General features: G+C 50.7%; 1 protein-coding gene across 5 annotated transcripts in view; it reads left to right on the top strand.

Annotated features, from left to right (window-relative positions):
* The first annotated feature begins 20272 nt into the window (after nt 1-20272).
* MIB2 (MIB E3 ubiquitin protein ligase 2) overlaps nt 20273-25309 on the top strand; it is a 109591-nt gene continuing 104554 nt past the window's right edge. For all 5 annotated transcript variants that reach the window (XM_073317014.2, XM_073317018.2, XM_073317019.2 and 2 more), the window contains exon 1: nt 20273-20425. The gene's annotated coding sequence lies outside the window, so the exon portion shown is untranslated. The remainder of the gene's footprint in view (nt 20426-25309) is intronic.

Consider the following 25309-nt stretch of genomic DNA (forward strand, 5'->3'; position numbering starts at 1 on the left):
TTTAGCAGGCCAATGCTCAAACCACTGAGCTATCCCTCCTCACGGGCCCACGCGTGGAGGGAACAGGATCTGTGTGCCACAATCATATTGTAGCCAGCCTCTCTGCCACTGTAGGATCGGGCCCACACCAGTGATATTGTCCCGGATTTAATCACAAAACCCCCAGGATTAGAGCTGTGCTGATGACATCGTCCATGATTTAAGGACCAGGCTTTGTTTCAGTTAGATGCCAAAGCTTGAGAGAAGGTTGGCAGCAGGGTGACAGCAGCGTAGGGTAACACAACCCAGTTTGCATCAGGCCCAGTGGGATGAGCCCATCATCCTTTGCAGGCCAGAGGATCATGGGGGAGAGCAAGTCCTGGCATAATTAGTGGCTGATGCTTCCATAAGCTGTGTGATTATCAAGAGCTGCTGTCCATGAAGCCAGCTAACACATCCTTGCAGCTTTGCTAACACATAGACAAATGAAGCAATTAGAGGAGCATTAGCAGGGAGCTGTAGTAAGGCCATGCTAAGCAGCAGGGCTTTGGTAAGGTCTCACAGAGCGGGCAGCCCCACATCCCCATCAGTATTTCCACTAGCCAAGCTGCCATTCAAACTCTCTGTCTTTCCAAAGAAGGGGAGCTGGCAGCGTTGTTTTACTCCAGGAGGAGCTGAATCGCATAGAGTGGATGTGGTGATTGGCTGTCTGAGCTCGGGTCATGAGCAGAATGTGCTGGGATGCTTGGAAATTCCCACTGACCAGCAAAACGATTCGAGAGGAAAAGGTGCAGCAGATGCTGAATGGCTAGGAGAGTCAGCAAAAATGTCAGCGAAGCGAAGAGGAGATCTTCACTGCACACAGGTGTGTTCTTAGCTCAGGTTACCTAACTCGGGTTAAACTAGAAGTGAAGACATGGCAACTTGGCTTTTAACTCCAGTTAGCAGTTCAAGGGGAGCCTAGGGTTGCACTTGAGCTGCTAGTCAAGGTAACAACACACCTGTTTTTTGCAGTGAAGACATCCCCTAAAAGACAGTGCTAGACCCCAATATCCTAGATCACGTCACAAAGAGATAGTTGCTGCCCTGAAGGGTTTCTACAATAAGAACTGATCAGGTTTCAGTCTCTCACTTCTTGCCATGTCCTAGTTCGCCAGTCCTCCATGGAGTCCTCGAGCAAGAATAGCAGAGAGGAGAGCTCATATTCCTAACGTAAGAACAACCAGGAAAAATCCTTTCAGCCGTTCTTTATCCATCAAAGAGAAGCAAAAAAGGGACATAATCCCAGTTTCTTTTTCTTTTGCAGATCACCTTTAAGGCTGGATTGATTGCAATGGTGTGATCCAGTCAGCGGAGTCTGCCGAAGAGGCGTTCCATACCAACACACACCACGTCCTCTCCTTTGCTGTAGGGCAGAAGCATTATGGCAGCCCACCAATGTTGCAGAATAAACATGTGTGACGGGTTGGACCCCCCTTCTGGGATGCCACCTGATATATTGGGATTTCACTGAGCCCCTCCTGCTCAACCAGCCTGGGTTGAGCCTCTCCCTGCTTTAAAGAAGTAGGCTCTCTGGCCTCTTGCAGCACACATACAGGTAGGACCACAGCCGCTGCAGACACAGACTCAAGTCAGCTGTGTGTGAGAGGACTCCCACAGCACTCATGTGCCCACCCCTTTTGGGAGACAAACCCAAAATACTACTGTCTTGCACTGTATAGAAAAATCTGCACAGCGCAAGCTCATAAAAATCCGCCCACTTCCTCAATGTGAAGAGAGATGAGCATGACTTCTTGCCCCCCAACCAGTTAGAAATCACATAAAGTGGGTTTCATAATAAACAAAATAAGTTTATTAACTACAAAAGGTAGATTTTAAGTAGTTAAAGGGATAGCAGACAGAACAAAGCTGATTACCTTAGTAAATAAACAAAAGCCGCAAACTGAGCTTTAATACACTAGATAGATAGGATACAAATTAGCAAATGCTTACCCTGAGTGATAAACAGGCTGGCAGATTCTTAAGGCACTAACTGCCTTGGCTTTCCCAGGTTTTCTTACACAGGCTAAAAATCCTTCCAGCCTGGGACCATCACTTCCCACAGTTCAGTCTTTGTTCCTCAGGTGATTTCAGGTGGTGTTGTTGTAGGGAGAGTGAGGACACCTCGAATTGTCATTGTCCCTCTTTTATATGTTCCCCCCTCTTCCTGGAAAGCTTTTTTGCTGTGCCTTGAGTCAAACCATGCCCATTGTACAGAGCTCTCTCTGAGAGGTTTCTATTGTACACCGTTCCTAGGGTAATCCTTATGCTCATGTGCATGTCCTCAATAAACCAATAACATTGTTTGTATTTCAAATGGGCTATGTTGGATGAGGCCAGAGACATGGTCAATACTCCCAGCTTCAGATACAAAAATGATACATGCATGCAAATTGGATAAACACATTTGGTAAATTATAACCTTTCCAATGACATCTTACAAGACCCATCTTGCATAAAGTATCTCTTAGTTATGCCATATTCATATCCTAACCATATTTCTGTGAAGAATATGGGGTGTAACATCACAGCATGATCTTCCCTAAACCTTCCTCAGCTGCCATGTTGAGGTGAAGGGGAGAACAAAGGGCCTGGAATCAGGCTCCTCTGAAACACAGGGAGGAGATCAGACTGCTGTAAAGGAAGGCTGCCCTCAGGATAAATGTGCATAAAACCTGTTGCTGAAATGCATCAGAAGCAAATCCCTCTTGAAAGACAAAGCTTCCCGTGCCAAAATTTATGAGTCATCAGCATGAGCTAGCCTTTAAAGCAGGGCAACAGGAGTCAGAATGCTTGGGTTCCAGGCCTGGCTTTGCTGTGGGCTGTTCTATTTCTGCACCCTCTGTGCCTCCCCATCTATCCAGGTGTAAAGTAGATGCAAAGGTACATACCTACCTGCTTCAGAGGGGGCATTGGGAGAATCAGTGGTTTGAACTTCTCCAAGATCACCAGCTCAGAGGTGCAACGTATATTTGATTGGCAAACTCCTTCCCACCAATTGGCTTTTAGTACTCTCCTCCCAGTGTTACAGAAAGACAATGCAATTCTTTGTAGGCCTATTCTGTCTCATTCTAGCAAGGGCGGAGGATCAATCTGGATTCACAGGTCTTTAAAGTCCCAGCTGTAGCCATCTGGTGAATCAGTGGGTTGTATAAATGCTTGTTTAGTTGCTAAGCATCTGATGAGCAGATGAAATGAGTGGAAAACTAGCTGAGTCGGCAAAAGTACCACTTCACACAAACAAGTGAGTGGACCAGAGAAGAGAGGAATTGGAAGGATGGTAAGTACTGAAGGAGAGGGGCCTTTGCTTTTCTGTGCAGGTTCCAGGACCCCAACACACAGGTGAGTGGATCTGAGACAGTGAATAATGAGCCATCACTTAGGCCCTTTATCTAAGTGGAATCTACATTCTTGGGATTTGAGAATTGGTGGTAGGGTACTAGGGTATCTAGATCACTGTTCTGGATCTACTCTAGGACAGTAGTGAACAAAAGCTGTTGCCTTGCTCTGGTTATTCAGTGGCCCAGGTATAATGAGTTTGGCCGTGTGTGTCTTGGGCTAGTTCCCAGAAATAACATCCACATCAAAAAAACCAACCCAACTGGTCCCTTGTTGGGAGTGTCCATTAATGTGGGTTGAAGGTGAAGCCCCTGTCTTGATCCCAGAGAAGCAGAACAGGCTGGAGGCATGATGATGGGATCATCCATCATGAGGGGATCGTCTCTGGATGCCTGCACAGCCAAGGTGCCCCGGTTCTGGGAGGAGGTGGGTTTCTCAGGCTGGCACAGGGACTGCTGACATGGGCACTTGGATATAATAGGCCTGCCTTGTGTTGCTTTCGCCAGGCTTTTGGGGCACGCCAGAGCAATGACATCGGATGAGCTGTCTCAGGGCAACACGATGCAGGCGACTCTGTATGGTGCTCTGGTCCTTCTCTGCCTGCTGAGCAACAGCCTGGTTCTCCTAACGGTCCTTGCCATGACTGTGAAGCATGGTACCATGGCTGCCTCTGACCTTCTCCTGGCCACTCTCTCCACCATCAACCTGCTTCTCACAGCGCTGTGGAACACGCTGATCTTGTAGCTGACCTGGGGCTACAGCTCTCCTTGTCTGCCACTTGGTGTAGGGTCTTCATGTTCACCTGGGTGCTCTTGAGAGCTATGAGCACCTGGGCATCTTCCATTGCCGTATCATAAGGAAGCAGCATCCCCCAGGGGCTAGGGAAGCCAGAGGGGCCGAGGACGCAGCTATCGCTGTATCTGCCCTCCGGATAGTGAATGTGTTGTACTCTCTTCCTGCCTTGGTGTATTCCAGCCATGCAGCGGTTGGGAATAGCACTCTCTCCTTGATGCTAGTGAGCAGTACCACCAGGCCTTTGCTGGGCTGCACCTGGGCTTTCCCCTCCCAGCAGAGTGGGTTGGCCTATGCCACGGCTTCCTTAGTCATCCACAAAACCGTGCCCATAGCCCTGATGCTGGGCACCAGCGTGTACACCTTACACAGACTGAAGGGGCACGTGAGAGCCATGGAGGCCAAGAACGGGGTGGCCAGGTTTGTCTCTGAGCAGAGAGCTGCCAAGGTCATCCTGGCCTTGGTCGTTCTGTTTGTGGCCTGCTGGGGGACCAACACGCTGGCAGTTGGCTACCACAGCTTCACCAGCTGGCCCCCTGCACCCTTCCTGCTTCAGGCTGCAGATTTCTGTGCCTCGCTCTTCTTGGGGATGAGCACCCTGGTAATCCCGGCAGGGCATAGCCAGCTGCGCAGGATGCTCCGGAGAATGATCTGTGTGTGCTAAGAGGGTTCTGGGCATGGATGCAACAGGGACACAGGGAGTTGTTCTATAAAGGAACATATGTCCAGCCTCTGGAGGATCTGGAAATGTCAGCTTTCCCCCTGACTGAAGGCTGAATGACCTTTCTATTCACACCCACCTGTCTTAAACTAAGCTTGTCTTTCTATTAGCTGAACCATATCAGTCTGCCTGACAGGAGACAGAAAAAGCCTGCAGAACAGAGTTTTGGCACTTACCGTGCTGTATCCTGGACCTCTCCATCCATACTCACACTTGCTCTTAATAAAATGGGTTGGATGCACTTCACAATAATAAAGAAATAATAATAATAATGATCTTTGCCTTTCTGGGGCACCTTTCAGCTCAGAATCTCAAAGCACTCTGCAAACGTCGACAAGTTAATCCTTCAAAACACCCCTGACTTACACCAGGAAGGAACTTGGCCCAGCATCCTGTGGCGGAAATCCCTCTGGATGTAACTCAGTTGAAGACAAGGAAGTTCCCGCAGGGTGGACATTGGCTCAGCATGTCTGAGGACTACGTCGGCCGTCACAGTTTGCTGCGAGGTTGCTGGTAGTACTGCCCCCAGCTGACTCAGTAAGCCCATGCTTGCAACCAGCTCCTATCATGGGGCCAAATACATCACGGTGTTGGCAAAGAAATGGCAGCTCCTTTGTACTGACACTTGAAAATATACACATAAAAGAACAGAGACTTCTAGTGCTAATTAGAACTGTCGATTTTATGAGCTAGATCCTCAGCTGGGGTAGATCAGCTTAGCTCTGTTGAGTTCAATTGCACTTTGCAGATTTATAGCGGCTGGGGATATAACCTGCAGTTTTTTAGAGTAGCACCAGACTCACCAGGTTTGCTTCGCAGGGGCTTGCACGGTTTTTTTTTGTTTGGGGTTTTTTTTTTTTTTTGCTTTTGAGCTCCAGGGGCTCTCTCCCACCTCATCTGCCAACACCACACCCCCAATGAACCAGAAATCTCAGTGAAATCCACTCTCACCTGCTTTTGTGCCAAAAATTATGCAAAACTAATCACCTTCCCCGTCACCAAAGGAAAAACCGGAAGTCAGAGACGCAATGTGGACTAATGGATACAGAACTGGACTGGTAGAGCTCAGGGTTCTATGCCTGGCTCTGCCACTGGCCTGCTGGGTGGCCTTGGACCGGTCCCATTGCCGTGCAGGAGGCTCTGGCGGGGAGGGAAGGAGGAGGACCGAGGGCATGGCAGGCACAGAGGAGGGGGCGGGAAGGGGTGGAGTGGGGGCAGGGCCAGGGGTTGTGCAGTGAGTTCGCACCTGTAGCTCCAGCCCCAGAGTCGGTGCCTAGACAAGGAGCCGCATATTAACTTCTGAAGAGCCAAATGTGGCTCTGGAGCCACAGGTTGGCCACCCCTGGGATAGACTATATGTTGCAACTTGGTATAGTATATAGGACACTGGCCTGGGAGCCAAGACTCCTGGGCTCTAACCCTGGCTCTGCCACTGATGGGCTTTGTGCCCTTGGGCAAATCATTTTGCTTCTCTCTCTTTCCCACCTCTTGGCTGTTTAGTCTGTAAGTTCTCTGGGGCAGGGACTCTCTCTTACTAGGGTGACCAGATGTCCTTATTTTATAGGGACAGTCCCGATATTTGGGGCTTTTTCTTATATAGGCACCTGTTACCCCCCACCCCGTCCCGATTTTTCACACTTGCTATCTGGCCACCATATCTCTTACTGTGTGTACATACAGCAGTCAGCACAATGGGACCCTGGTCTAATTGCTATTGTAATACAGCTAACGCCCAAGAATTACTTCCACATTTATACATCTACCAGATGGCTTTGATTTGGCTTCCTCTACCCTGGCTTTCACATCTGTCCCTTTTTGTTTATTTCAGCTTTCTGGTCACTGTCCTGGTTTTCTATTTGCAGCCTGGTTGTTCTTGGCACAGGGACTCTTTGCTTTCGGCACTATGGAGATTTTGTACCGTTCCCTCAGGGAATCTTTGTCAGGACAGCGCCACGCAAAAGTAATCCATGATTAATAACCGAGAAAAGGGAAGAGAGTCCCTGGCCCTGTGTGCTGAAAGGTGAGATTGTTTTGGTAAACACAGATTCAGTCAAGCAGTTCCCAGTTTCAGCATCCTAAGGATGCTCCATCACTTTAAGGCTCAAAAGCTTTTAGGCAGTGAGTATTGTCTGAGCTGATCACTGCTGGACGGTTTGGATGCTACCCTTTAAAAGAAACCCAATTTAGTGATTTCCATCCTTATTGCCCAGAGCCCTCTAATTGTCCACAGAACAGACAGCAGTCACGGGGGGCAGGCTCACACACACACACATCTGTACGCATCAATCCAGACCTTGAGGGAGTACTTCTAAGAGCCTCCTCCTGCCCAGTTGAGTTTGAATTGGCCGGATAGGGCTCATGCTCAGGACCATGCCTTCTCAGACATGTCACTCCCCACTCACGCCCTGCCCCTTCCTTCACCTTGTAAACATGTGAGCAAGGAAACAGGGAGGAAAGTGGCTTGGGCTTGCTCAGTGCAGAGGGCTCTGATTAGCCCTTACCCTTGTGTCCACGAGGAGACTCTGCTCACACCTTCCGTTCCAGCACAACAGCCTGGTTCATCCTTCCGAGTCCTGAGGGTCCAACAGACGCCCCACACTCCTTCGAGCCACGTTCTCTCTGCTAAGACTGTCAACAAGGGATCCTACTAAAACTGGGACCCACCTCCCCAGCCCGTCTCTTGTAGGCTACCAACTGGCACAGCTCTTCATTCCCTGGGAGGAAATGAGTGATGTAGACACACAGTACGATTGTGTTTACTTCAACGCTCTCAGGTATTGCCTGGACTAGATCCACCCTAGGAATGATGCTGAAAAGGGGATCAATGCTGCTGCTCTCAAGCAGGGGTCAAAACACTGCGAGAGGCCTCTGAATAACAGCTGCCTGGTGCTGTCACAGCACAGCAAAGGCACCTGGTACAGCCAAGAAGTGCAACAGGCGCGGCCGCTGGCTCTGCTCACCCGCCCCGTTGCTGCAGCTCAGCAGAGCACGTTTCATTCCAACACACGCGCCGCAACTGAAAGCGCTTCTTCAGCGGGAACTTCCTTCCACGCCTTGTGTTTTCCCTCAACGCTTTTATTGCACGGAGCTGGGATGCAAAAAAATCAACGCCAGCGAGGTACAATCGGGAATGTCAAAAGGGACGCTAGGCCGATGAGCAAATAAATACCTTCAGATAGCTCTGGGAATAAGAAGCGAAGTTTAGAGGGGAAGCAAAAGTGAACTAGGTTTGCCCACAGGCCTTGGCAGCTGTACCCACCTTTTGCCTGGCACTTGGCTTTCGGCATGGGTCTAGTGTACTTGGTATATTTCTGCTGTGAAGGCAGGTGTTTGCAGCACACCCAGTTTGGAAGAGCAGCGATGTTTTTAATCCGGTATCATTTTCCAGCGAATAATTTGGTGGTTTACTGGGAAACTGCATAAAAAACCACGTGGGATCAACCTTTCTCCTGCCCAAACTGGTACGGAGGTTGTTAATCCAATCGGAGGCCACTCTCAGTGCTGTTATCACATCAGAGCCAGGCACCTGGGCAGAGACACAACACAATTGGATCAAGTTGGCCAAAAATTAAAGAGGACCTCGACTGCCAGGACAGGAATGGAAACAGCCCTGACAAAAGAGGAGAAACAGTGAATTATAGTAAGAGCTTAAAACAAAACCAAGGAGAACGTCTCTGCAATGCTGCAGTTTGCAGCCACACATATGAGGCCCAGAGGGGGTGGAAACTTGGCAGGGGAAAGGCTGGCTATTTTCAGTGATCCAGAAAAAACTCCCATCTGACAAACAAAATATCTCCTGATTGTCCTGCCTCTCAGGGAGGTACAGAGATGGGAATTACAGGGGGTGACAGGGAGGGGAAAGGAACTTGGAAGTCAGCAAGTAGGAAAGGGTGAGAGATGGAGCAGGCTAGAGAAAAGATGGTGACGAAAGCAGGCCAGGCCAAGAGAAACCCCCCCCACCCACCTTTTTCCTCCTTTCAAAATCCAGTTCCTGCCTCTTTCCAAACCCTTTCCCCAAAGCTCCAGTGAGGGATCCCCACTCTCCTTACAAAGAGTATATCAGGGATACGCAGCCTGGAAGGCCTGGAGAACCACCTTCCCTGCTTTGGGATGACCGGTTGTGCTGTCTGCTCAGTGCCCATCACAGATATTACACTGCAATTTGCGGTAGCAGCTGGGACTGGATCCCTCTTCGATCGTCCTTCAATCAAAGTGTCCAATGCTGAATCAGCTTGGCGGGTGTCATTCAGGCTCCTAGTGGAACGGGTGCCCAGACACAAAACAGTAACCACAACCGGTTCCTTTGGGCAATCTCTGGGGCAAGGCCAATGGCTAAGCGGCCCAAAGGGCTGAATACCGCTTGCACTCCTAGACATGGTCTTTCCAAGACACGGCTGAGGCCCATTGGCAGATACTTGCCCTGGCAATGCCTGTCCCAGGCTTGATCTGTGAAGAAACAAAGGACGGTCTCTGGAGCTGCCAGGCTGGCCCTACTTCCAGCCCAATACTAAATTCACACTTTAGCATTTACTAAAACGTTTATATATGAACATACATATAATTGCTGATACTCGATCCATCCCTGCTGTTCCTCCACAAACTGTAACAAACTCCGAACAGCACATTTGACGGTGTTTGCCAAACCTGCATTAAAGCCAAATGGGGCCGGGATCACAATCCTGAGGAATTACCAATTAAATTTTTTTTTTTTTTAAAGTTCATCATTTGAACTATCCAGCAACACCGGGCGAGGACCTCTTGGCTATTTCTGAAGCCATCCAGCCTCTATGCAGCAGAAACAGGATAAAGCAAACAATCTGCTGATATCTTTTGCAAACTGACCATTGACCCCAAGTCTGGCTTCTGGCTTGTATGTTCAGCCACTACATCTGCCGTGCCTGCGTCTCCCAGAATATTGGTAGTTACATGAGGCTGCAGAGTGAGCGTGCAAGAAGGTTACAGTGAGATTACGGTGTGCAGTGCTGGGGGAGGGAGGCGCTGTTGATGGGAGTTGCTGCGCAAACAGAGCAAAGCTTTGATGGTTTCGAGACATCTCCCATGGCAGACCAGGGAAGGGGCAGTAGCGCAGTGGAAGGTGGCTTTAATTAAGGGCCAGTTCCTTTGAGCCTTGCTCACAAGAGCAGCCCCAGTGACACCCCAGCCATACACGTCCGATGCCGATGCTCATCAGACCCCAGAAAACACATTGGTTGATATAGACAGCAGGGCGGTGGCCAAGGAAGTTGGAATCCGCTAAGGATGTGTAACAACTCACCTGCCGAATCAACTAGCCCTGAAAATGGATGGCGCTGGAGCGCTGGGCCCATACCCGGCCGTCGCCGGCAATGAGACCCACGGGGGCTACGCTGCGACGTGCCATGAAGCCTAGGGCCTGGGCGGAGCCGCCGCAGGTGCAGCTCTTGGTCATAGTAGCAAATATTTACACGAGAACTTTGAAGGCCGAAGTGGAGAAGGTTCCATGTGAACAGCAGTTGAACATGGGTCAGTCGGTCCTAAGAGATAGGCGAGCGCTGTTCCGAAGGGACGGGCGATGGCCTCCGTTGCCCTCAGCTGATCAAAAGGGAGTCGGGTTCAGATCCCCGAATCCGGAGCGGCGGAGATCCCGGAGAAGCTGGTGGAAGCCCCAGGGAGAGTGCTCTTTTCTTTGTGAAGGGCAGGGCGCCCTGGAATGGGTTCACCCTGAGAGAGCGGCCTGAGCCTTGGAAAGCGTCGCGGTTCTGCCAGTGACCGGTGAGCTCTCGCTGGCCCTTGAAAATCCGGGGGAGATGGTGTAAATCTCATGCCGGGCCGTACCCATATCCTCAGCAGGTCTCCAAGGTGACCAGTCTCTGGCATGTTAGAACAATGTAGGTAAGGGAAGTTGGCAAGCCGGATCTGTAACTTTGAGAAAAGGATTGGCTCTAAGAGCTGGGTTGGTCAGGCTGGGGCATGAAGCGGGATTGGGCACGAGGAGTGGCAGTGACTCTGGACGCAAGCTGGGCCCTTCCTGTGGATCGCCCCAGCTTCAGCAGGCGTTGCTCACCTCTCCCGCTCAGCGGGAATGAGGCAGGGAGTGGTGTTCTCGAGAGCCAGATCCTCAACAAGGTAAATCAGCATCACTCTATGGATCTGGCCCTTTATTTCAGGAGGTACCTCATGCCTGTTTTGGAGGGCTGGCCTCTGCAGGAAGAGGGAGATGCACCTAGATCTCAGTCCCACAGTCCACTGAACTTGGATTTGCTAAACACCTGTAAAGCTCCAAACATCTTCATAACACTGCACAAAGAACAGTGATAAAGTTGGGGTTCCTGACTGAGCCTCTGACAACACTTCAGCTCTCCTGCTCTGCCTGCAGAGCATTACAAAAGAAAATCAAATATCTTACACTACCCCCGTCCTCTTCCCTCCTGTCTCTGGATGAAGTTTTCCCCTGTGCCGAGACCCAGCGCGAGGTCTAGGCACCCCTTAAGTCCACATAATGGGATCTGAGTGGCACCTAGTCCTTGCAATAGCCCTGGGCACAGGGGTGGATTTCCCCCTTTACATCACCACAATGCTGCCCACGTTACCGGCACGCTCGGAGAGACAGGCAGCGCTCGTCAGGAGCGGTGTCAAAGGCTAGGAAGACTTTTCAGAGGCAAAATCAAAACATAAAAGCTTCCCGGAACAGCATGCGAGGGTGGCTTGCTCCCGAGTAGCAGCAGAGCACGGATGGCTCTTTGAGGCACCAGGGGTCAGATGTTGGGAAGAACATACCCCTCTTCCCGAGTGAAGCAGTGTTGCCACAATAACCCTTTTGTGGTCACAATGAAAAGGAGACTGAATCATTCCACCACACACAAGCAGTGCTAGGAAGGTGACACCAGGGACAGAGACGGGCCGTGTGCTGCCATGGCTTGGAGAAATCCCCTCCAAAGAAGAGAACGCTGCTAGGCAAACTACCCCACCAGCATTCATCTCTAAGGACCATTGTTATATAGTTCACCTAATGGCTTTGCCAGGATTCCTGGCTTGTTTGAAACCTAATCTGTTACTTGTCTGCTATGACTCACCTAGCAGTTCCCTAATAATGGACAGGGAGGAAATTTGCATTAAAAACCCCAAGTGCTCAGGGATTCAGACATACCCCTTACTCATTGAAAGCTGAAAGTCACCAGAGTGTTAACCTGGGATCATACTTTTTCCATAAGGAGATGGGATAAAATCAGTTTCACAGTATTTCAGTGATGGGGGATGGTGTGGGAGTGGAAAGAGACCTGCTTTGGGGCCTGTTTCTATTAGATAAGCCCTGGCTTCAAAGTTGAAATCCAAATGTGGATCCAAACTTCAGGGATCCTGGTTGTGATTCAGGAACAGTTCTAGTTTGTCATGTTCTCCTGTAACTTAAAAGTGGGCTCGGTTTGAAATATTGTTCTGTTTTCAGTACAGAGAGACTGGGAAACCAGCACACACAAGGACACTCTACCAAACTAACCAAGATGAGTGGTATGTGCTGGTCACTGCCTAGGGCGGCAGCAATCTACATTCTGATCACAGCATTTATACACATTTGAAATGTATTAAACATGCAAAGCTACCATTTGCAAGCTTAGCTCTTTTGAAGGAAAAGGGTTCCTAGAACCAGGTTTTCAAATATAACCTGCCATGTTAAACACGGAAAATGTGCATTTGTGGGCACGACTGGGTCGCTGCACATGCAAATATGCACCTGGGTATAAAATACACCTTTTCAGGCATAAACAGATGGCTATTTGTTTGAAATCACAAGCCCATACACTGCGACAATCTCTCAGTGGCTTCCCCAAGCCCAGATCTTTGAAGATCTCTGAAAATGTGTTGGGCCACATCTTCAAACAAAGCCTCCAAATTTGTGCTCCCAGTTTTCTGTCCACAAATATTTGCACCTGCTGACTGAAGAGTTGGACATCTAGCTACTTGGCTTAGTGCAACAATTACTGGTCACAGGGGCAAAGAGGCAGCTATGAATGCTGAGGCTGAGTTGCATCCCCTTTTAAAATGCTGTCTTCTTACAGGGCTACATTCTCTTTCCCGCTACTCCAATACAGCTTCATTGACTCAGAAGTAAGTGCCCTTCCATGCACAAATAGCAGGTGTGCCTATGGAACAGACTGCAGAATTCGGCCTGTCTTGTCTGGGAGCATGATTTCTGGGTAATGGTGACATCCAGTGGTAAAGGCGGGTGATTGCCACCAAAGGTAACAGAGAACCAGAACCTGACCCAATAAGCACAAATAATTATCTCCCATTTATCCAAAATGGCATTCCCCCATTTTCTCCTCCCCACGGCAAAGGTTTTGAGTAACCGCCCTGATCTTCCACAAATAGGGCTGTAACCGTCGTTTGCGCGTCAACGTACACAACAGAAATCAGATCAGAGGAGCAAATGTGAGCTGATCCCTTTTCTCTTAGGTCCTGATATGGCCCCTGTTACCTTTTAAAGTATTTACCCTCGCCACTCTCCTGTGAGGGAGGGAAGTTCTATCATCCCATTGTACAGGAGGAGAACTGAGGCACAGAGACAACGTGACCTGCCCAAGGTCCCACAGGAACCTCTGTGGCAGAGCAAAGGATTGAATGTGGGTCTTTTGAGCCCCAGACCAGCCCCGCTAGTAACTAGATCACGGGACTCTCAGTTATAGCTATGTGTGTATCTGAATCCTTCCTGCACCATCAGTGTTCTGCCATCTCTGTTTATCCTGGGCCATTCTTTGCCTGTCCTCTGTGTTGTTAAGTCCCATGAATTTTCCCTCTCTGAAAACTGTGTGGAGGGATTCTTTGGTCGGCCTCACTTGCGGGTTCCTCCAGCTGCCCAGCAGCAGACATGTCCCCGATATTTCCATCATCTTCTTTTCTGGATAACTTTGAAGAGAAAGCACTGCTGAACTCACAGATAAATCCCAGCTTTTATTATAAATTCAGTCACCATAATACCTAGTATTGTCCTGAGGCATTTTCTTTGGAAGGCTTGGAGATATCTGTCTGGACCTTTGGGGGATTTCCAGCATTCACATCCATATGTTAAGGTGGAAATAACATTTGAGTTGAAGATTAATAGTTTGGTCTTTAAGCTGTAGATTTTCAATGGCCAAATCTTGTGTAAGCTGGTGAATGCAGTTGTGCCTTGCCAGTTCATGACATTATTTCCTTCTGGATGTCCCTATCGGTATGTTACAGCCCAGGTATGTGAATTGACTCACCTCTTGTATTCCTTTGCCTTCTAACATAATGCTTGAGTTGGGGGTTGCTGGGATTCTCATTAGATTTGTTTTTTCATAGCTGGTTATTAACTCCGTCTTTTCTTGCGATGCTGGACAGTCTTTCAGTCTTTGCATGCGTATTAATTGAGCTGTCATTGAGAAGAGCTTTGTCAGCTGCAAAATCTAACCTTCCAGTGGACTACTGTTTAACTATGCAACAATGCCTTTGCTGCACCTGGCTGCACTTTTTCCTCATAATGAAAGCAATGGCAGCAAACAGGAGAGGTGAGCGAATGCACTCTTAACATAGGAAGCTAGTATTTTAAGTAATAGCTAGATGCAAATCTCTAGCCTGATTTTCTCTTGCCCTCTTCATTGTGCAGTCATTTACCTCAGTGCATTGTGGGAGTCAAGTACTAGTACATTCACTTGTCACTGGGGTAACTGACTACACAAGGTGCTGGGCAAGGGGTAATTAGGCTGCAGGGGTTTTTTTTCTGCTCAAGACAATCCCATGGCTGTATTTGTTAGAAGATCTACTGCACACCTAAGATGCTCAAAGAGGCATGCAAAACAATCACCGGTAAGCAGAATTAAGGATATGATTGTAACCTCTCTTGGCATCAGTGCAAAGAGGAGTTAGGTCTTGGAGGTGGGAAGGGGAAGCATCATAACACTTAAGACACTGGACCATTTTCAGGAATGAAGGTACACAAAAGGCTCATCGTAATTCAATTCTGCTGATCTTTGTCCCCTTTGTTAAAAAGATGATGATTGGATAGAATGAACTGTCAGAAACGCAAGAAAGAAGAAGCCCATGACTTGGCTATAAACAATGGGGATGAAATCCTGGCCCCACTGAAGAATATGGGAATTTTGCCAGCGATGTCAATGCGGCCAGGATTTCACCACTGTGATTCTAGTCACCATATGGAGCATCTGTGGGTGCTAACCATAGAGGTTTCACAGCCTAATGTGGCTTGGCACCTGCTTGATTCTGGAGACCAAAGAGTATTTTCGTCCTCAGCTGGGCGTTCTCCATCCTAGTGTTCTCTTACAGCGAGCCAGCCTTACATTTTCAAAGTGCTTTACTAATTTTTACTAGTGAATTCTTCTGCCATCCTATTCATATCCTCAAAATTGTATTTTAGAGAAGGGGAAATTGCACCACAGAAAGATTAGGGCCAATATTTTCCAGTAGCAGTTGCTGATTTTGACTGGCCCAAATTTTGGGTGCCCCGATGTGAAACACCACAAAGCCCTGATTTTCAGACATTTGCAAGTCTGGTGGAAGTCAAAGGGAGCCGAGTGTGCTTGGTGCTTTTAGTGTACGTACAGTGCCTAGCACAATATACCCTGCTCCCCTAGTGGAGTACTAGTGCTACTGCAGTAGCTGATAATAATCTTATGTCTAAAATTTGAGCTGGGCACACAAAATTGAGGCACCAACAATCAGTGGCTACATTTGCATATTTTGGCTCTCCTCAAGGGCATGCTGCAAACCAGAGCTGACCTGAGCATTGAGTTCGCCTTTGGCTGAAGGGGCACACCCACAACAGCCTCTCTTGGAGTCCTTGCCAACACTAAGCTCGCACATAGCAGCACCCAAGAGTAACATTTTCTACTGTCTCCGCTTGCCTAGGGGACTCCGTCCCATCCTGGTGGGCGATGACCGGCCTCAGTTGTACACACCTTCTCCACCTCCCATCTGGACCCCAACAATGCAATATACCTGGCTAGGAAGACTTCACCGCTTGGGGACACTTCAGCACATCTTCTCAACAACACAGGCTACCGTGAGCACATCAGGCCTGCCCTTCACTATCTGCACCGGCCTGCCACAGAATAGAGAGTCAAGTTCAAGGTCTCAGTCCTTATCTTCAAGGAGCTCACTGCCCTGGGCCTAGGGTACTTAAAATGCCGGGATGAAGATTGCGGTCGACAGCTCCACTCCTTAGGCCCAGGGGAACTTTCTGCCATAAGGGTAAAGCTTGTCTGTATAGAAGACACAGCTTGCTCAGGGGCTGGTCTGAGACCGTGGAATGAATTCCCCCAGGAACTAAGGGTCATTGCAAACCACATCACCTTCTACTCCATGTGCCAGGCACAACTGTTCAACTTGCCTTTCCTAACCTAAACATAGAGCAGCGTGGACATTTAAAAAACACAAACCCCACCACCATCACCACCAAAACCACGCTCCACTGCATACACAATTCTCGCCCTAGGGAGAAACGAGAGAATGAATGGACACGTTGCAGATGTCAGTCACATCCCTAAATGCATGACTGGACAGAGCTCAGGTACTATGGTGACGAAGGCAGAATAAAAACCTAGCGTGAATAGAATAGACAGTTGATCTAACAAACTGTGCACACACACAAAAAGCCATTTGCAGTGCACAAAGTTCTTCTTCTTGATTGCTCCTACATAACTCAGGAACCCTGCTTCATATTTTTGAGACACATCTGCTGCCACCTTATTTGTGAACTATTTGCATACACACAGACATCTCTTGTCATACTTAGAACTCAGGATGTCCTGGCTCCCAGTCCCATGCTTCTCACACCAGATCAGAACCACGTGCGTCTTCTGGGAGAATATATCTAATGGAGGAAAGTCACCCCATGCAGGGGAGCCAGCACATGATCCTAAGCGCCATGGAAGTCCCAATATAGCCCCATTTTAAGGAGTTAAGTAGTGTACAGACCTTGTACTGGCTCCTTATCCATGGATGAGCTTCAACCACTGTGCAGTGAGTGGGGAGGGGAAATCGGTGACTCATTCAAATTTCACATGCCTAGTTACAGCCCTGTCCTCCAGTAGCAGAGGAAGCCTGCTGTTATCTAGGGCCCTACACATGGGAGATATGTATCACGAGTCTGTCCAGGCCAAACAGACCTACCACAAGACTGTATCATCACTTAGCCCTGCCTCTGTGTAATTCCTCCTCTGCAACTTGAATATGAGGGCATTTCATGTAGAGGCAACAAGGCCGTGTCAACCATCATTCATTTCTCCTTTTATCCTGAGCAGTAAAATATGACCCAATAAACACAATCATGGTTCGGCAAATATTCACACTTCAGCTTGAAAAACAATGCTGTTAATTTTACCACATGACCCAGCAAAAATTTGGCTTTTCCCATTCATTTCCCTCTCACTACAAACTCCCGAAACATTATAATGGTTTAACTCATTATCTCAGGCCCTCCAGCGTTGCTTTAGGCTCACTACCATCTACCACGGAGAGGGAGCTGGCGAATGGCCTTGCACACACAGAGCGAATTGACTTGAAATGATGGTTTGACTTTCTCCAGAATGTAATTCAGCTGTAAATTATTATAACAGTTCATGTTTCTTGACTAGCATTTTGTCTTCCAGGACAAACAAGCAGTCATTTCTACAATGCTCATTCTTCTTTGGATGAGGGGAAATTAGGAAGGGTACAATATCGCCACCACTGAAAGCAACGGGAGATTTGCCATCAGTTTCAATAGGAGCAGCATCTCGCCAATATATTTAAATAAGAATAAGAATACCTTCCTCCCTCCGCTTTCATCAGTAGATCTCTCAAAGCACATCAGTATATATCCTCACAACACCCCTGTGAGGCAGAGCTGTGCTGTTATCCCCATTTTTACAGATGGGGAACTGAGGCACAGAGAGGTTGGTGTCCAGATCCACAAAGATGCTGAGAAACCTAAGTTCACTGCACTCTACAAAACTCCTGCCAAACTCAGTTGGCATCTAAGCTCTCTCGGCACCTAAGTTTTAAGGTAAAAGTTCCCTCAGCACTTATGTTTCTGCCTCTGGGTGCTCACGCTGCTCCCTCCTTCTAGGTGTCTGGATGCCCATCTCCCGCCTAAGCCCCTGATGAGTCACAAACCAGGGAAAGATAGGTGTGCTCAGAGGCCACCTACTGGACTGGGTCCCATTCCAAGGCTGGCCAAAGGAGGGGAAAGTGCAAGTGACTGTATAATTTTTAGCCCAGTGTTAGAGGGCTCACCTGCGAGGTGGGACACCCTGGTTCAATGCCCCCCCGACCCCTTCTGCCAGGGTAGGAAAAAGGATTTGAATGGGGGAGGGTGTCTGCTCCTCCTCTAGGAGAGTGCTCTAACCACAGGGGTACAGGAAATTCTGAAAGGAGGAAAGTGCGCCCTCCATCTGTCCTATATAAGCTGTTCTACTGTGGATAAATAACGAAAGCGTGACTGGAGCAGTGGGACTGGACCTGGGTCTTCCATCTCCCGCCTGGGTGTCCTCATCACTAGGCTACAGACTCTGTATGTTGCTTGTTTCTCTCCTTCTCCCACAATGACTATTGCACTTGCAGTTCAATAGGCACTGAGCCAGATGTAACCCAGTGGTTAGGGTGCCCACTGAGGATGTGTGCTTTGATGATTGGTTGCAACCTCCCTCCTGGCTTTTTTGTTATCTGACCTGTGACGGATGGACAGTTTGGGCCAATCAGTTTCTTCACACATGTAATATTCTTTGCTCTACATTGTTCCAATAGCCTGATCAAGCTGTTAGCAGAAAACAGAGTAAAGGTGCACTGCACACTTCATAAAAGGTAAAGAAAATAGATCAAAGAAACAGTAACATTTCTTCCTACCTTTGAGGCTTGGCATCATGGCTAGTAATTTCACTGTTAAATAAGGCAAAAAGATCACCTTCTCAAAGCTGCTCTATGCAGGTAAAGCTGAATCCAGCATAAGAATCATATCACAACTTCCGAGGGGACAGGAGAATATGGTTTCCTCCTGTGGCTGATTTCCTCGTTGGCAGAGATGAGTTGATGGAGCCGCAGGATACTTGATCTTAGTCTAATTTATTTAAAAAGCAATGCCAGAAGGCAAAAGCAAGATTTACTCTAGGTGGCTGAGTATGAACATAGGTGTGTAGAATGAGGTATTTTTTGATAAACACTTGTGATTGTAAAACCCAGTCCTAGGGATATTCAGGGAACGGGAACATAAGAGAAACTAATTCATATCAAGATCTGAGTATTTATTGACAAATTGATTTTTGCTGCAGTCACCACCTCCGTGTCTATGTTACAACAACAACTGTTCCAACCTTTATAGCACCTTTCAGTCAAAGATCCCCATGAGCTTTACAAATTAATCAGAGCTGGTTGAAAAATACCAGTTGGTGTTGTAGCAGATTTAGCGGTTTGTTTGTTTTTTTAATTTCCTCTGAAAATTTTTTGGGTTTTCAATGAAATAGCGAAACAAACAATTCAAAGGTTTCAGAGTAGCAGCCCTGTTAGCTACAAGCTCACAAAAGCTCATGCTCAAACAAATTGGTTAGTCTCTAAGGTGCCACAAGTAAACAATTAAAAAAACCTCCAAAACAACTGCCTCAAACAAGGGCTTTCGGTTGACAAAACAAAATTTCAAATGAAATGAAAAATTTCTGTGAAAATTTCAGTGGCATTTGGGTGGGCTCAGCGACTCTTTAATCTTTTATTTAGATGCCCAAATATGGCGTGAGAGGACCTAACTTTATGTAGCCAGATCTGGACACTCGGGCCATCTTATCCTCTGTTTAAGAGAAAGAAACAGGCACAGTGCGGTCAAATTACGGGTAGAAGAAGGTCGGTAGCAGAACTGGAAGCAGAAAGCAGGATGACTAATCAGCCGCCCCCGTCACACTAGCGAAAGGAACAGAGCGAGCAGCCCAGCCGGGGAGCTGTGAAATGTTCCCAGAAAGCGAGGGACTGACCTATCCCCCAACGTGCAAAATCGCTGTGCTGGGGGGGTGGCAAAAACCCTCCACAAGGGAGAGGAAACATAATGGAAAACAAAGCCAAGCTCTGCCCCAAGGTTGGCGCAGCTCACGCGTGCACCGCCTCGCCCCCCGGATCCGCATGCTGGAGCTGAGACAAGGGGGCTTTGCAGCAGCGAGACCCCCAGAGCTCAGGAAACTCCCGCTCGGGGGGCCCGCTCCGCACCCGGCGGCGCGCCCCGGGGCGGCGCGCGGGGCCCTTTGCGCCCCAGCCGGCGGTGCGGGGCCGGCGGTGCGGGGCCGGGAGCGCGCGGCCGCCCCGCCCCAGCCTCGGGGGGCAGCGGGGCGCTTGGGCCTTGTAGTCCCGGCCCGGCGGCAGGCCCCGTGCGCAGGGGCGGCCGGGAACTACGACTCCCACAATGCTCCGCGCGCCAGGCGGCCCGTCGGCAGAAACCGAAAGCCCGGCGAAGGGAGCCGGCGCCTGGATGGGGAGGAGACGCGGCGGCGGCGGCCGTGGGGCGCAGGCTGCGGGTCGGGGCTGCTCCGGCGTCTCCCGGCGCCAGGCGCTCCCGGGCCGCGGAAACTTTGTAGCAAGTTTGGCCAGGTCAGCGGGCGGGGGCTGGGAGAGCTCCCGCGGGGGGGGGGGGCAGGAGGAAAAGGGGGGGTGGGAAGGTGGGGGGGGACAGGAGGAGGAGGAGGAGGAGGAGGAGGAGGAGGGGGGGGGTGGGAAGGCCGGAGGGGGACAGGAGGAGGAGGAGGAGGAGGGGGGGGGTGGGAAGGCCGGAGGGGGACAGGAGGAGGAGGAGGAGGAGGAGGGGGGGGTGGGAAGGCCGGAGGGGGACAGGAGGAGGAGGAGGAGGAGGGGGGGGTGGGAAGGCCGGAGGGGGACAGGAGGAGGAGGAGGAGGAGGAGGGGGGGGTGGGAAGGCCGGAGGGGGACAGGAGGAGGAGGAGGAGGAGGAGGAGGGGGGGGGTGGAAGGCCGGAGGGGGACAGGAGGAGGAGGAGGAGGGGGGGGGTGGGAAGGCCGGAGGGGGACAGGAGGAGGAGGAGGAGGGGGGGGTGGGAAGGCCGGAGGGGGACAGGAGGAGGAGGAGGAGGGGGGGGTGGGAAGGCCGGAGGGGGACAGGAGGAGGAGGAGGAGGGGGGGGTGGGAAGGCCGGAGGGGGACAGGAGGAGGAGGAGAAGGGGGGGTGGGAAGGCCGGGGGGGCAGGAGGAGGAGGAGAAGGGGGGGTGGGAAGGCCGGGGGGGGACAGGAGGAGGAGGAGGAGGGGGGGGGGAAGGCCGGGGGGGGGACAGGAGGAGGAGGAGGAGGGGGGGTGGGAAGGCCGGGGGGGGACAGGAGGAGGAGGAGGAGGGGGGGGTGGGAAGGCCGGGGGGGGACAGGAGGAGGAGGAGGAGGGGGGGGTGGGAAGGCCGGGGGGGGACAGGAGGAGGAGGAGGAGGGGGGGGTGGGAAGGCCGGGGGGGGGACAGGAGGAGGAGGAGGAGGGGGGGGTGGGAAGGCCGGGGGGGGGACAGGAGGAGGAGGAGGAGGGGGGGGTGGGAAGGCCGGGGGGGGGACAGGAGGAGGAGGAGGAGGGGGGGGTGGGAAGGCCGGGGGGGGGACAGGAGGAGGAGGAGGAGGGGGGGTGGGAAGGCCGGGGGGGGACAGGAGGAGGAGGAGGAGGGGGGGTGGGAAGGCCGGGGGGGGACAGGAGGAGGAGGAGGAGGGGGGGTGGGAAGGCCGGGGGGGGGACAGGAGGAGGAGGAGGAGGGGGGGTGGGAAGGCCGGGGGGGGACAGGAGGAGGAGGAGGAGGGGGGGTGGGAAGGCCGGGGGGGGACAGGAGGAGGAGGAGGAGGGGGGGTGGGAAGGCCGGAGGGGGGACAGGAGGAGGAGGAGAAGGGGGAGTGGGAAGGCCAGGGGGTACAATAGGAGGAGGAAGAAAAGCGGGGGGAGGGAAGGCGGGGGGGCAGGAGGAGGAGGAGAAGGGGGGTGGGAAGGCCAGGGGGGGACAGGAGGAGGAGGAGAAGGGGGGGTGGGAAGGCCAGGGGGGGACAGGAGGAGGAGGAGAAGGGGGGGTGGGGAAGGCCGGGGGGGAACAGGAGGAGGAGGAGGAGGGGGGGTGGGGAAGGCCGGGGGGGGGAAACAGGAAGAGGAGGAGGGGGGGAATGCCGGGGGGGACGGACAGGAAGAGGGGGAAGGCCGGGGGGGGGACAGGAGGAGAGGGGGTGGCAAAGCAGGGTAGCCTGGCAGCTCATTCATGGCAGCATCTCCCTGGCTGGCTCTGTATTTGGTCCTGGTCCCTTCCTCCATCAGGGCAGAGCTGTGTTCTGCTCCTGCCTCTCTGTTGCGCGTGAGGCTGGGGGTCTGTGCCTGTGTTTCACACATGGTGCCATTGCATCACGCTGGCTGAGGGGCCCCAGGGAAACGGATGGCTTGTGGGGGTGTGTGGATTGGGTTAAGGACAATCAGGTGCAATCTGGGAGGAGAAGGAATAATTGTGCGGCTGGCTCTTCAGACTCCCCCATTGTGGAGGGAGCTGGGGGAGTCTCTGGCTGTTAAAAGAAGAGTGTGTGGGGTGGGAGTACAGGTAAGAGTCAATCTTCGGCTTTCCTTGAAATCCCAGTTTGCTTGTTCTGCCCCAAAGAACCTGACTCCTGTGTGCGTTCTCTGCATCGGCTGGGCTGGTTCCTGTAGAACCCCTCCTGGCAATGTATCTTCTGGATACGGTATTAATTCAGAGCCATGCGCTTGTGGGAGATAGCCTGGGGTGGGCCATCGAGCGTGCTCTGAGCTTATCAAAGCTTGCTGGGCCTGGGCCTGGCCAGACCCAACGAAGAAACTTTAGAAGTGAGGGAAGAGGAGAGGCTGCTAAAGCAGTCACGCAATGATACCAACTGGGGAGACCTGAAAGCTGATCCCCAGGAACTAGGAAGGCTTGATGCTGGTTATTGTTGATTGATGGGCAGGGATAGATGGTGGGATGAAGTGTAGCAGGATGTGTACTGTAGTCAGGATGTGCACAGTCTCACTTCAGCGGTGGTGGGACGGGTTCTGATCTTGCACTGATGTAGATCCAGAGCAACTCTGTTGGAATGAAACCGCTGCCTGACTCAGTGCAAGAGCAGAATTAGGACCAGCAGAACGCTTGGTGTCTTGTTGTTGCTCAGTGTTGTGGGAAGGAGCTGAGTCCCGTTGGTCCCCTAGTGGCACTCATGATGTTCCCAGGGCTGATCAGGTTGCTCCTTGGATTTGTTTCCAACAGACCCTGATGTTTCAGTGACTTCAGAGGGAATGAATGGGCTTGTACAGCATATTAATCTGCTGATCGTAATCCTCCTGGTTGTACTACACACAATCTGTGTAAGAAATGAATGACTGGCTAGATGCTAGGTGGGAATGTGTATCTGAGCTTCTTCTGAGGCCCTCTGCTCGGTCTGTAGACCAGCCTGTGATATTCCCACTCAGAGACACCTCAGCAGGAAGAGGAAGAAACAAATCAAGCTTTGTGGTTAATGTTGTGATCCCCAAATGATATACTCGGGGTTGCACTCAGTCTGATCTCACTTCCTCTCAGTCCCAGTTCCAAAGGGTGAAGGAGAAAGGGTATGAATACAGCCAGGGCAAGGTGTGTAAATTTCATTCCCTTTCCATGGGGTGGAATGGCTCACGGATGAGCTCCTATCTGTGGCATTGGCTCCCTGTGGCCGTTTCTCCAGGGCTGCTGGAGTCAGGTGCAGTTTGGTTTTTGTTTCTCTTCTCTCTGGCTTTATTTTTGGTGGGTGGTTTCAGTTGTCCCCTTAGGGGGTGAATTCATGTACTTCGCTGTTAATTAAATGTATATTGCAGATGGGTGAGTGCTCTGAAAAGCTTTAAGAGCTTCCCAATAGATTTCTCAATCAGTAAAGCACCTGCTGCTCTGTACTGGAAATTGCTCACAAGTGAAACACATGCTGCTTTCTCTGTCTGGCGCACCAGGGGTCTTATGTTTGTACAGTACTTAAAAGCTGTCCAGACCTGGGACAGGGGCAGGGGAATATAGCCTGTCAGTGGTGGTAGGGAGAGGGCCAAATTCAGACCTGGAAAGTCAGCAGCTGCGACTCCATCAAAGGCCCAGCACCAGGTCTGCATTTGGCCTAATAAGAGTAGCCCACATGCACTTACCCTGCTGTGAATGTCACTGGGTGCCTGACACAGCGGAGTGCTGGTGGCGTTCTCCCTGGAGATGCTTTAGGCCAGACAAAGCCAAAATACACTGTGGGCATGTAGGACTTGCACAGCAAGGGACAGAGTAGCCGAAGCAACGGATACTTCCCATCTTTAATGTATATGATTCTAAGAGCCAGGCTTAGTCTTGACACAAGCAGATTCAATTCCAGTGACTTTAGTGGTGCTGAGCCTGAGCTGGATTTGACACCCCCCCCCCCCCCTGCAACTCAACACTCACCCTTCTGGCTAAGAGCTATCACCAGATCCTTTGTGCCTCTCCATCCCTGGAGAAGGGATTTACTTGGCTCAGACTGGGCACCTTTGTTACTTAGAAGACCGAAGAGCTGGTAATTAGATAACACCTACTCTCATGAAGGGCAATGAAGAGACCATGAGGGAAGAAGCTTTAATCAGTCTAATCCTCACCTGCCCGCCCCCATCCCATGCCAAGCAACCAATTACTGTGGTAGCTAAATCACTTGTCTGTGGCTTCAGCTTGTTGGTGAGTGAATAAGGAATTGGGAGGAGAATCCCTGATTTCTGAGGCTTTGTTTTCTGTAAATATTCTGCATTGTTATGGTTGGAGTGCTTCCACACATCACATGTTGATTGGTGTCAGAAAGAGCATGTTTGAGTAACCCTGACAATGAGCTAGCAGAATCGGTGTCCCCTTGTTCCAGTCCATTGCCTTTTGCTCACCATCACTAATGACCTTGTGCTTCTGTGGCAGTTACTTTGAATCAGGAGGTTGAGGATTCATGTCCCTTCACCACCAAAGCTCTCTTTCTTGAGGCAGCATGGTCTTGTGGATAGGACATGGACCTGGGGGTCAGGTGACCTGATTCTATTCCAAGCTCTGCCACTGACCTACTGCGTTACCGTGGGTGAGTCATGTCACTGTTCTTTGTCATTCTACTCTTTCTGCTTGTCTATTTCTGTTGTAGCAGGGACTGTCTCATGTATTTGGAGCCCTGATCTCAGTTAAGGGGCTGCTGCAGTACAAATAGGTAATAACTTTCCGAGTTGTCATTTGGTACCACCATCTTTGTTTCTTGGGGTAATAATTTTGTTTCTGTTTTTATGCAGAACCCCAATACATTTCCCTTTCTAGACCCCCTCCCCAGTGCATCCACCTCAGACTCGTGGTCTGGGGAATACTTTGTAGAGCTGTTTACATTTGATTTGGGGCAGTCAGTGTTGCCTATGTGTTTTCACGTGCTTTTTGAGGAGCGGAGTGGGGAGAATCAAGCTTTGGAGAATTTTCCATAACCTGGTGGGTTTCTATTGCTTCTTTGAA

This window comes from Lepidochelys kempii, chromosome 18, assembly GCF_965140285.1.
Source record: "Lepidochelys kempii isolate rLepKem1 chromosome 18, rLepKem1.hap1, whole genome shotgun sequence".
Lineage (NCBI taxonomy): Eukaryota > Metazoa > Chordata > Testudines > Cheloniidae > Lepidochelys > Lepidochelys kempii.